Below are 12,401 nucleotides of genomic sequence, written 5' to 3' on the forward strand. Positions count from 1 at the left end.
GGATCGTGGGTTGGAATCCCACTCAGGGCATGGATGTTTGTGTGCGTTTTTCTGTGTTTGTGTACAGGTAGAGGCCTTGCGACGAGCTGATCACCAGCCCAAGGAGTCCTATCGTATGTGTAAGACCTAGAAAAACCGAAGTGAACGGAGAAGTTCATGGAGGTAGGCCTAGGCCCACTGGGGCTGTAGTGCCAAGGAAAAAAAAAATTGCCAAGACAACCCTTTTTAACAATAGCTTTCCTTAGAAGATTCTGCCAGATTGCAACCGGTTTTCACTTCTTTAGATTTTGCAACATTATGTTTTTGTATACAGAGCAAGGTCATCAGCCTTGCATCCAACCCCCAACCTGGAGGACCAGGTCCCTGTATCTATGTCCCACACTGTCGGGGTAGCCCAATTATACCCTCAGACACCTGGTTCCCTTTTCGTGGATTTCTACCATTCGGACAACTACGGTGGAGGTATCCTAATCAGCCTCCACACGGGAATTAATAATAATAAGGTCGCGGGTTCAAGTCCTGATGAGGTCATTGGATTTTTTTCAATTGACCTAATCCTTCCGGCCGCACTAGGCCCTGGGGTTTACTCAGCCTCTAACAGAAATGAGGACCAGTAAATAAATAAATAATTTTCCTGAGTAAAGCGCGGCCGGCGCGTAAGGCTGACAACCTTACCGCCATCTTTGAGCCGATTGTCTAGATAATGTGGGACCTTCAACGTCTCATAACCCTATGGGCCTTCACTGCCTGTTACAGGGATAGCTTTACTTTTTTTTAATAATGAGGTAAGAGGTAAAGGTGCTCCTGTGTATAATTAACTAAGCAGCTTGACATAAAGAGAAATGAGAGAGTAAATTTAGAGCTTCACCGTTCTTAACGCCGGCACTAAGTGGAGGTGAGTGGTCAGCTTCACATTCCAGCCGCTTTACTGCTTCGTATTGGCTAGGATGCTGGGTGAGTCTGCACCTTGTGGAGAAAAGAAAGATCTCTTGCCCCTGCAGCGAATCGAATTCCAACTCCTTGGCATTTATAACTACAAATACACTACGTGATAATGATATTTTCATGTTACAATTAATATTATTTTAAGTACGAAGACCACCAAGTTATGCCAAGCCACGTTTCCCTGCCGTCGCCATGTTAGAGCCGTAGACTGAAGGGAACGTGTCCTGTATGTTTCTTTTTTGTTAAGTAGGCCTACTCAGTGTCGCTCAGCTGGTCAAGAATTCCCCGCTCTGAACGGGACATACGCAACAATTCATTTGGATATTTAAAAAGCCTCAAATGAACCGTGTCCCGAGCCAGTTTAGTCTGTCAAATATCCCCCCACTCTACTTATTTCCAATCTGTCTTATTATGGTTCCATATACCTCTGTTTCTCCTAAGCGGCGTCTCGTTTTGAGAATTCCGTCAAATTCCTTATTTCCTTCTGCGTTTCTTGAGCAGTGAGAATTCTGGCAGTCATCACTACTGGCCATGTAGCAAAATAGACTGTGAATCAGACGGTGAGCGAAGATGGATTCGTCTATTTATTTACAGTTCTCAGATCTATTCATGACGAGCGTCGCTATTCATAATTACGGTTCAAGACAGTGTTTCTGTACCGGAGGTCCGCGTGCTCCTAGGGGTGCGCGAGAGAAGTCGGGGAGAGTGGTGAATCAACTGATATATCCGAATTGCTGTTTTAAGTTTTAAATAATAAACATTTCTGTAAACTATCATAAGAGAAAAGAGTCTATGACTCTAAGGAAGTTAGAAATTACAGTTGACTTTTGGGGTAATTAAAAAAATGGTTCGTAAAAAAAAAGTTGAGCAATGCTTTAGAGTAAATTTCACATCTCTACGGTTTCATATTCTTACTATTACTAGAAACAAACAGGAGGTCTCCAGGAATCGGGGAAAGTGGCAGCCCTGATTTTAAAATAAGAAACAGAACGGGTTGTTATGTATACTCTCTCGTGTTTTCGTTATAACTTCAAATGCGTATATGCAGACTCTAATATACGTTCCGTTAAAATTCTATAAACTCGCATGCACGGTATACATATCAATTAAACTTCACCCTATATTATAAACACCCCCATACAACATATTCCCCGTTTAAATAATTTTAATTCGTTCAGATTCGCTCAGTTTAATCCGAATTGAAATCTTTAAATGCTGAGGTGCGTATAATAGTAACTAAAAATTCAGTTCCTTCCTTCAGAGGAAGCACATTGATACATCCCCGTGGCAAAGACTAGCAGATCGGTACTGTTTAGAAAAACAATAATTTAACATTGTATAATAGCATCCCATTATACATCATTTATTTATTCCTGTTAGTAAATCTATTCATCTACAAATATATTATATTAATAAGAACTTCAAGTGACACTCCAATAGGAACTACCCATCAACATAGGACATATGCGAGTAAAAGCGAGAGTTTATCAAACAATTTGAACTTCCAGACTGAAGCACAGCAATTTCATCAGCAATTTTAGATACACCTGAAGATGACCAATGTTTGTCGTAACATGTAGTGTGGATACATCTGTGATACAAAAGAGATTTCAACATTTAAGACTTTTAATTTTTTTAAGTTGTACGTGAGATTTAAAATAACTAACATGAATAAATAGGAGAGAATATAACTGTTTATTGTGAGGATGACATGTAACACACAAATACGACCTGTGGACAAAATGCAGACATTCCGGAGAATTCAAGCAGGCCGCGCCATAGCTTAGGAGGTTAGTAGTCGGCTTTCTACCGCCGCGGCTCGAGATCGAGCCCAGGTCAGATCATGTGGGATTTGTGGTGGACAAATTGTCACTGGGGAAGGTTTTTTCCGAGTACTTCGGTTTCCCCTGCCAATTCTGATTCCACTGACTGCTCCACATTTTTCAACATCTATCGTCCAGGGCTGTTACAATAGGCCAAACTTTGCCGACGTACCAAATGGACTCAGTCTCACCCCACTCCAAGAAAATAAGAAAACAATATTAAAACAGGTAGTGTGTATAGTAATCACTGGACTATACGTTTTCATCAGCCTCTCCACATACTGTGGTCTTGCCTTCGTCGCCTCTCACAACTCCGACATATATTTTTTTCTCGTTTTTCTCAGTTCCCTCTCTTCTCTATAAATGTTGCCTTTCCGTCGACTGCTTCGGGGTAACATTATGGTAACATAATAACAGTCCCCATCCATGCAGGTCGTCAGGGGTTGATTTGCCGCCAGGTTACAGAGAAAAGCGGGCAGCAGAAGTGGAATAATTGATTACCTATCACTAGAACCGCATTTTACGCAGTCAGTGAGTTCAAGTGCCGTCTTTCAGTCAAAGAAAAAGGACGAATTCTTTATGGTAAAACCGTAAGGAAATGTACCAGAACATCGCAGAGCTCGCTGGCGGGTCACTGAAGGCTCAATTTGCAATTCGTGAAGAAGACACAGAGTCCATGTGTGCAGCAACGGAACTTCTGCATGTGTGGAGTCTCCCCCACAGGACGCTGCTGCCGGAGCCTTCAATCATAGTTCCGTAAATGTACACCGAATTAAGTTATAGAAGATAAAAGGTAAAGTTGCCTCTGTGCCCAAGTAATTAAGCACTATGACCTGAAGGCGTATATGGGAGTGGATGTATAGATCCACATTCTCTTGACCTCGGCATTAACTGCAGGTGTGTGGTAAGCTTCACGCCCCTCCCGCTTTGCCTCCTGGGAATGAGTCTCCGGTACCCCCTTCGCTAGGAGACTGGGTGAGCCCCAGACGACGTCGAGAATAGAAAATTTTTGACCCTACTGGGACTCGAACCCCGACCCCTCAGTTGTCCAGCACGCAGCCAGTTGCTATGTCGACTACGCTATCCCGGATCTATAAATATATTATTGGAATAATAAGCCATCCGGTCTAAAAAATTTAATAGAAAAATCAAATTACATATATGTATAACCTTGCATGCTTCGGCCCCTTACCGTCCTCAGAGGCATGAGAATAAAAGGAAATTATCATTATATTTGTTTTATGTTGATACGTATATGGAGAGACTAGAGACGGGGCATGGACGGGGTATGGATTTACTGAATACTTTAACACAAAACTCGTTACTACACTTTCAAAATCACTGCATCACAGATTAATGTTCTCGGTCTGTTACTCTCTCCATTAGTCGTTGCTTTGTAGCGGCTTCCAATGGGTATAAACGTCACAATATTTATTTATTTGTGATTTTTCCCACCACGCTATTAGTGTCTCAAAATATGTAGCATCAATGACCGGATTATTTAGTGACCAATTAATTGGAAAGACCGCTAGAAAAGCAGTCGTTCCTAATATGAATATTATTCCAGCATTCGGCTAAGGGCACCAAGAAAGTAGAGCTCTCCTTGTAACAGGCCTTGTAGGTCCATAAGATTGTGAGACACCGAGGCTCCCACATTTTTTTTAGAAACAGCTCACAGATGGCGGTTAGTTATAAGCAAGCTTGATCAATATTTATATGTTGCTTTAGGAGAATGGCAAGTTATTACGGAGCGCCAATACTAAAGCTTTACCCAAGAATGTTGCAGATAAAATCTGTGCTATACTTATATTTCTCCCATAAACCGTTTCAGCATTGAGAACAGAGAAAAGGGCTTCTTGATTACATACTTAGGAAATATGTGGTGACAGCGAATTGTATTTTTCTCTCATAAGCCAGTATTTAATTTTTTGCATTACGTCTATGACATAAGATATCTCGCAGTAAGTGAAATGTTTGCAACATATGATTAATTTTCTTTTCACTGGCTCTACAGCCCCTTGAGCCCTGGTCTCTGATTTTTTAGTTTCATCATCATTTTACAGACGGTATGACTCCTTGGACGAGAGATCAGCTCGTCGCGAGGCCTTTACCTAAACACAAGACAATACAAATACAGAATAAACAGACACATACCAAACATCCGTGCCTTATGTGGGATTCGAACCCACGATATCGGTTTCCGAGCAAGCCTTAGACAGCTCGGCTACAGTGACCGGTTAAGATACGATTAATATGAAACAGAACTCTCTACTATACTACTTACCAGTAGAAAAATCTTTGCACTACCAGAGGCCTGCCGGAACAGTCGGTGTCCACGGTGTGTATATACGTTCCTGTGACAAAAAAATACAAACAGTAAAATATGTAAAACATTCGTTCCCTCAACTCGTGAGCTTGGAATTGTGGAGGTCCAAAATGTATGAGATATGATATTCCGTGATTGCATGTGACTGTGTCAGTGGTATATCATTGAATAGTGCCCACCCTTCGTATCCCTTGGCACCCTCGCCAGATAGCTCCGTACGTATGTATATATGTCCTGTCTGTAGCGACGGATCCTCCCCCACTGCAGCCACCAAACTGATTTCTCCGAGTGACAAATCGCCCAGCCACGGATCCTGCTGCTGCTACATTATGAGAGTGCCATAATCTGTCACATAGGAACCTTGTAGCGACTGTGATATGCCCGGCTTTATACAGGGTGTTACGTAAATCCGTTCCAATATTGTTCATTGTGTAAAAGCACTGATGCAAGTAGCCAGAAAATTTAACTGGCCATATCAACTGTTCTGTATGGGTTTCGGTGCTGGGGATTGATAAAACGACAAAAAGGGTAGATTTTCACTGAGGAATATTCGATTCATGAAAGCTGTGACACCACACTGATTTATCGAACAGAGGCATAATTAAGATATAAGAGAAAGACTAAAAATCGTTGTCATAAATTCAAGACACACTTATTTCCATCACTAATGTAACTTTGTTTACAATTTCTCCTCGGTTTAAAATAACGTTAAAACTACAATTAAACTGCTACAGATTTCGGCCTTACTTGGTCATCCTCGGGCAACTGTTTTTCTTGTTGAAACCGCTAAACTGCATTAATTCTTAAGCTAAAATATTCCAGTGTTATTGAATATTTGTCGTTCATATAATATATTTGCCTTAGAACAAAAAAACACGGACGCCTCAAGAACAAAACAGCGAAATAAAATATATATTCTGAAGGAAAATATTTTAATGTGAATGACGAAAATCCATTAACACTGAAATATTTTAACTTAAGAATTAATGCAGTGCATCGGTATCAACAAGGGAACAGTTGCCTGAAGACGGCCAAGTAAGGCCGAAATATGTAGCAGTTTAATGTTAATTTTAATATTATTTTAAATTGACGAGAAATTGTAAACAAAGTTGCATTAAAGACGGAAGTAAGCGTGTAAAGTGATACACCAATGCAACACAATATTATAAATCCGAAAATTAAGGATGATCATAAAAAACGAATTGTCTGCAAGACACAGAAGACTGGAGTAAAATGGATTTCCTCTCAGGCTACGATCCCCGAGAGAGACGAGACCAAGAAAGTCCATGTAAAAAATAGAGAGAACAGTTGTCAATTTAACAGTTATAATTTTAAAACATGAATTCGGAAAGGCCCCTTTCCCCCCCTCCCCTTGGTACTACAGCCCCAGTGGGCCTAGGCCTACCTCCATGAACTACGTCCACTTCGGTTTTTCTAGATCTTACACATTCGGTAGGACTCCTTGGGCGAGTGATCAGCTCGTCGCAAGGCCTCTACCTGTACACAAACACAGAAAAACGCACACAAACATCCATGCCCTGAGTGGGATTCGAACCCACGATCTCGGCTTCCGAGCGAGCGAAGCCAGTGCATGCCTTAGACCGCTCGGCTACCGTGACCGGCGGAAAGGGCTTTTAGAGGAGCCTAAATCGTGCTACTGCTAATGAGGATGGTAAATGATTGATTCATCGTTATACACAACACTGTGTCCTCATGGGACAATAATATTCTGAACGTCGCATTTCATTGGTTGTTGCCACACTGTGAAGTCTCGATTCCTTTTCTCGACCCATTCTTGGTTTTCATTTAAATAGCCCACGACCACATGACACACATCCATGTTCGTCATTCATATGTCTTGCAAATCGTCTGAGCTCCGTAGGCATAATCTTACCGTCCTGGAGAAAGACGTGCGCACTGATACACGTAGAACTGAGCTCTAACAACTGTGCTGACATGGCTGAACTTGGCGTACAAGAGGAGATTGATTTTGTGGACTTGACGGCAGCAGCTAAAACAGAGCGCTGAGGAGAATTTTTAACTTAAGAGGAAGGAATTGCGAGAAAGTAAACCTATCCCTGTAACAGGCCGTGGAGGCCCATATGGTTGTGAGACTTCGAGGTGCCTACGTTTTCTAGAGAATGAGGTTAAAGATGGCAGTGAGGCTGTCAGTCTCACGCGCCGGCCGCTCTTTATTCCTAGGAATATTCCTGGTACTCATTTTTGTTAGAGGCTGAGTCGACCACAGGACTATAGTGCTACTGGAAGGATTAGGTCAATTGAAAAATCCAGTGACCTCATCGGGAATCGAACCCACGACCTTCTGGCTTATAGCATAGTGCCGCAACCAACTACGCTACCGCGTGTCCCATTAAAATGGACATAAAGAAATGTGATATGACCATGTAAACTGGAATCGTGTTTCTCAGCATGGGGACCACGTGAATACGGTAATGTATCTCCAGGGTCCGTAGAAGTGGCAATTTACTGAACAGCTGTGATACTATTAGCGTCTCAAGAAGAACTCTGCACCTGTGAATTAATTAGAATTTCAGGCACTCAGTAAGATTCAGAGTCTGCCCCCCCCCCAGGCCGCTGTTCTCTAAGTTCTATTTCGGATATTCACGCGAGTGTCCCCGTCTAACAAGCAACATGGCTACCACTTCGGTAAACATGTCAAGAAAATGTTAAGCATGCCTGTACTTCACACAGCACATATTACGGCCAGTAGTGACGTCATGAATTTTACATGAGGAATGGTGAGCAGTCTGGTCCCGCCCGATTACTGAATATCTTAGTCCAAACTACCGGAAACATATCGGTATAGATGGTACGTCATCGTAATGTGCCAGCACACTGAGACCACTTAGCTGGAGTGACCCGGCCCGGCTAGTGTTGAAGCGCAGTGAGTCCGCGATATGACAAGGTGTGTGTCCCTGTGGAAAGGGGGCTGGAGAGAGAGAAAGGAAGGAAATAAGAAAGAATGAAAGAAGGTATAAATAAATAAACAAACAAACAATGAAATAAATAAAGGAGAACGAGAAAGAAATGAAGGAATAATTAAAAGAAGAATGTAACAGAAATATTGGACATAAAAGAAAAAAATATATATAATTTCTTTATATATTTTTGGTTTATCTAGCCCTAGGTATTCCAGCTGTAATTCCTACAATGCCAAGTCAAAACAGAGCACAATTTATGAATATACCTAAATATTACATATTAAGAACTCCATAAGAACTTACATTGTATGGGGGGGAAATTTCTTGACTGTACAGTAGAGATAAAATGCCAGATGTCACTTACTCTCAAACATAGAAATTTTTGTGAAGGTTGAAATTTTATCCACTAGGCACTTGCAGGGACAACGACGCTTTCAGTAATTCAGAATATACAGCAATAAGACGTAGATGGTTAGTGAATAATTAAATCGGAAAGAACTGGAAGAATGTGTTCACGGCCTAATTTGTAAGCACTATCCTGGCCTTTATCGGACAGACAGAGACAGCTATATGGATTGACATACCGACAGCGTTGTTAAATAAGTCATAAAATATAAATTAACAAATTTCATCCTACTGTTTTGCGCCATATAACCTTATCTGCTGATAATTTTAAAGTGGGCCTACATATGTAATTGGGTTCTCATGCTGAAACCTTACCTGAGACCTACTTAACATGAAGTATGACCGCCGGACAGTTTGTTTAATGTTAAGTTTTCCGACCAACAAGCGCGACGCATTTTTGCATCAAACGCACGAACAGCTGACAACTCGAAGTTCTATCTGGGCTATGAACTCGGTTCGCCTGTGAGCCCAAATCACGTATCACTGTACCGAATTCAGAGGGTTTATGGGGAGAGATTTGTAGAGTTCCGGGAAAAAAAAAGGGATTCTGTAGAATTCCGTAAGTTTCACCTCCTACCCCTGAATGCAGGCTTATCAGAGTAGGCTTGCATCACGGCTCAGTGTGGTGGAAAGGACAAGATTACTACTCCTAGAGTGAAAACAAAGTCCCAAGTGCCTTCAGTTCGCACTCTGATTAGATCTTCAGATTCCAAGCACATAAGTTCTTCTCCTATCCCCCCCCCTTCACGGTTTATTCTTGCAGAAGTACATATTCACACTGTGTTAAGTTTGGTGTCTGTAGCAGTAAACCTATAAACCCTTTTTACGTGATGTAAGGACACAATTACTTTATATTCCTAACAAACAGGACATCATCCAAGTACTTCTGATGCTCTTGTTCTCAATCCCTGCACACCTAATCTGAAATTCGGTATTAGTCCAATATTTCGCGTTTTATATGCGGGTTATTTAACGGCGCTCTTAGTGTCACACGCCAAATCAAAATCTGATTCAGGAGGAAATTAAGAGGAGACTGAATTCGGGTAATACTTTCTACCAATCCGTTCAGAAGCCTTTGTCTTCTCGTCTATTGTGTAAAAACATAATTTCATTATATATATATACATATATATAAATATATATATACAGAAAATTCGAATATAAAAAAATAAAATGTAATATAGAATATAAACTATAATTGTGCCTGTGGTTCTGTATGGGTATGAAACTTGATCTGACATTAAAGGAGGAACAGACTGAGGGTGTTTGAGAACAGGGTGTTGAGGAGAATATTTGGACCGAAGAGAGATGAAGTGAAGGGAGATTGGAGAAAACTGCATAATGAGGAGCTTCATAACTTATACTCTTCTTCAAGTGTAATTAGAATGATCAAGTCAAGGAGGATGAGGTGGGAGGTCATGTGGCTATACATATAGAATATTGGTGAGAAAGGCAGAAGGAAAGAAGCCACTAGGAAGACCGAGGCATAAGTGGGCTGATAATGTTAAAATGGATTTTAGAGACATAGGATGGGATGGTATGGATTAGATTGATCTGGCTTAGGATATGGACCGGTGTAGAGCTCTTGTTAACACGGTAATGAAACCTCGGGCTCCCTAAATTTCTGGGAAGTTCTTGAGTAGCTGCACAACTGGCGGCTTCTCAAGAATGGATCAACTCCGTAAAGTTAGTTTGTTGGTTGGTTGGTTGGTTGGTTGGTTGGTTAGTTAGTTAGTATCACACACTGCAGACCGTTGAATTTTGGACTGATTGGTGAACAATTAATTAGAAAGGATTTGGAAAGAGTAGTCGTGGCCCAATCACAATATTACCCCGGCTTTTCCTGGAGGGACTGAGTAAAATCACGAAGAACCTTAGTCAGGATAGCATTTTGGGTCGGCTGACATTCGAACCAGGAACCTCCTGAATAAAAGTCTAAAACGTTACCAACGTGTTCACTGGTATTTTGCATTCCATACTTCAAGAAGCCAGAAAATTCATTTCAGAACCGAAGTACTCGGAGAAAACCTGCCCCAGTGCCAATTTGTCCACCACGAATTCCACATGACCTGACCTGGGCTCGAACCCGGCTACTAATCGCCTGAGCTATGGCACGGCCCTTTCAGTGACTTTAATCTTTTCTTTTTTGTCATAACATTATACTGCAGCACCCTGTTACACTGTGTATTCTTATTGTTCCCACTCCTTGCCGTCTTTGTGCAACCTCGCTGATATATTAACGTTCACACTTCTTCAGCCCTTTATTATATAAAATATATATTTCGACCGGTCTCACTCGTGCCGTGGATTTTTGGGGTGTGTATGCGTTTATTCTGTGTTTATGTTGTCCTGTGTTTGGGTAGTGGCCTTGCGACGGGCGCTGCTGACTCGTCCAAGGAGTCCTAACGTCTATGAAAAAAAAAAAAAGATTACGGAACTGAATAAGAGGCCTGAGCCCTGAATGGTCTGGAAGAGACTTTGCAATGGGGGGGGGCACATGTTTCGGTCTAACTGGGCATCATCAGGTGTATAAGGTGCTGAGTTGAAGGAAACTGCTGCTCTGTTATTACTTTGTTCTGCTTTTCACGTTTGATGTAAATGCTTCAGAATATTTTACGCTCTATTACGTTATCATGTCGTTATACCAGACACGTGCATGAGAACGGCAAGATAACCAGTATAACATTTGTACAGGTTTATGTTATACTGTGGATGTCTGAAAAAGTTCTTGGTTGTCTACAATTAAGTTCATTAATAAAAATATGTGTTCAAATGATAGATGCAAGATCTCTAGAGTCTTAAATAGACCTCTAAATAAATTTCTAGGTTTGATACCCATATTCTAACAATTTTCTCTTCTAATGTAAATACATTTTTGCTGTTAGATCCATGTATGATATTCAATGCAATAGGCAGTAAGGTTTCATTCAAAACCGCTTATATTCCAAATCTTGAAAGTGGTGAGGTTCATTACTAGCAGAAAATTTTCTTATAGAATGATATAATACCCTTGACATGAGCTCTGAAATACCCTGCAGCCACAAGATGAAAAATGTCATATAATTTATTAATTCTCTGTTTCTTCATCTTTTTGCTCTTCAGGCTACTGAAAAGAGAAATAAGTTTTGCTATACACCAGATGTGTCAGGATTGACTGACCAGGAAAATCATAACCCCATCTACAAATAAGTTTTCAACTGACTTTATCAACAGAATCGGAGTAGGGGAGGTTTGTTTTGGGGCTGTGTTCTATATAATTTCATGGTATGCTGTCCAGTACTAGGGTTACATTTAATATAAAAATACCTACAAATGCACTTATGTAAAACACGCTACTCTTTCATGTATATTCACAAACAATTATGGGTTGGGGATGATTAGAAAATGAAAGCTTAGTATTTCATAATCTCTCTTTAGTTTGAAGTAATTAGACACAATGTCATAAAATTTACCCGGCAATTAAATCGATTTTTTTTTTTTGCATCGTATTATTATTTGTCGCCTTGCTCAGATAACCTTCAACATATTTACGGAAACGTATTAACCCTAAAAACAGCAAGCAAATTCAAGACAAGTTACGTCATACGTTTATAGGAATATATCGACGGGAGTATCGTAAATATATATACGAAGTCCTTTGAGATTCTTATTTCATGTTACCTTAACTTCTTTTCCATCAGCAGGAACCTCGTGGACACCTCATGCACACACTTGTTCGGACTTCCGGTTGCTTGCATACAGATGTGTATGTCACTACCGGTCACTACTGTCGGTTCGTGTGCCATCTATCCATTAGGTTGTGAAACTACGGCGGCTGGGTTCTCTGTGGTAGCAGTAGTCTTCAGTTCACTTCAGTCGGCGAAACGATTCTCACCTGTGAGGCCACTTCCTTCCCGGCGCTACCAGATATTTTCTGAGAAGTAGTGGGTCTGGAACGGGGTCCACTCAGCCTCGTGATAA

At 41.0% G+C, this 12,401-nt stretch overlaps 1 long non-coding RNA gene across 1 annotated transcript in view; it reads right to left on the bottom strand.

Annotated features, from left to right (window-relative positions):
- LOC111870789 overlaps positions 1-12,168 on the bottom strand; it is a 113,427-nt gene extending 101,259 nt beyond the window's left edge. Inside the window, exons 1-2 of the long non-coding RNA XR_002843919.2 lie at positions 12,102-12,168; positions 5,053-5,122 (exon numbers count right to left, since the gene is read on the bottom strand). This is a non-coding gene — a long non-coding RNA (uncharacterized LOC111870789). The remainder of the gene's footprint in view (positions 1-5,052; positions 5,123-12,101) is intronic.
- Between the last annotated feature and the right edge of the window lie 233 nt (positions 12,169-12,401).

Source organism: Cryptotermes secundus, unplaced genomic scaffold, assembly GCF_002891405.2.
Source record: "Cryptotermes secundus unplaced genomic scaffold, Csec_1.0 scaffold2068, whole genome shotgun sequence".
NCBI classification, from domain to species: Eukaryota; Metazoa; Arthropoda; class Insecta; order Blattodea; family Kalotermitidae; genus Cryptotermes; species Cryptotermes secundus.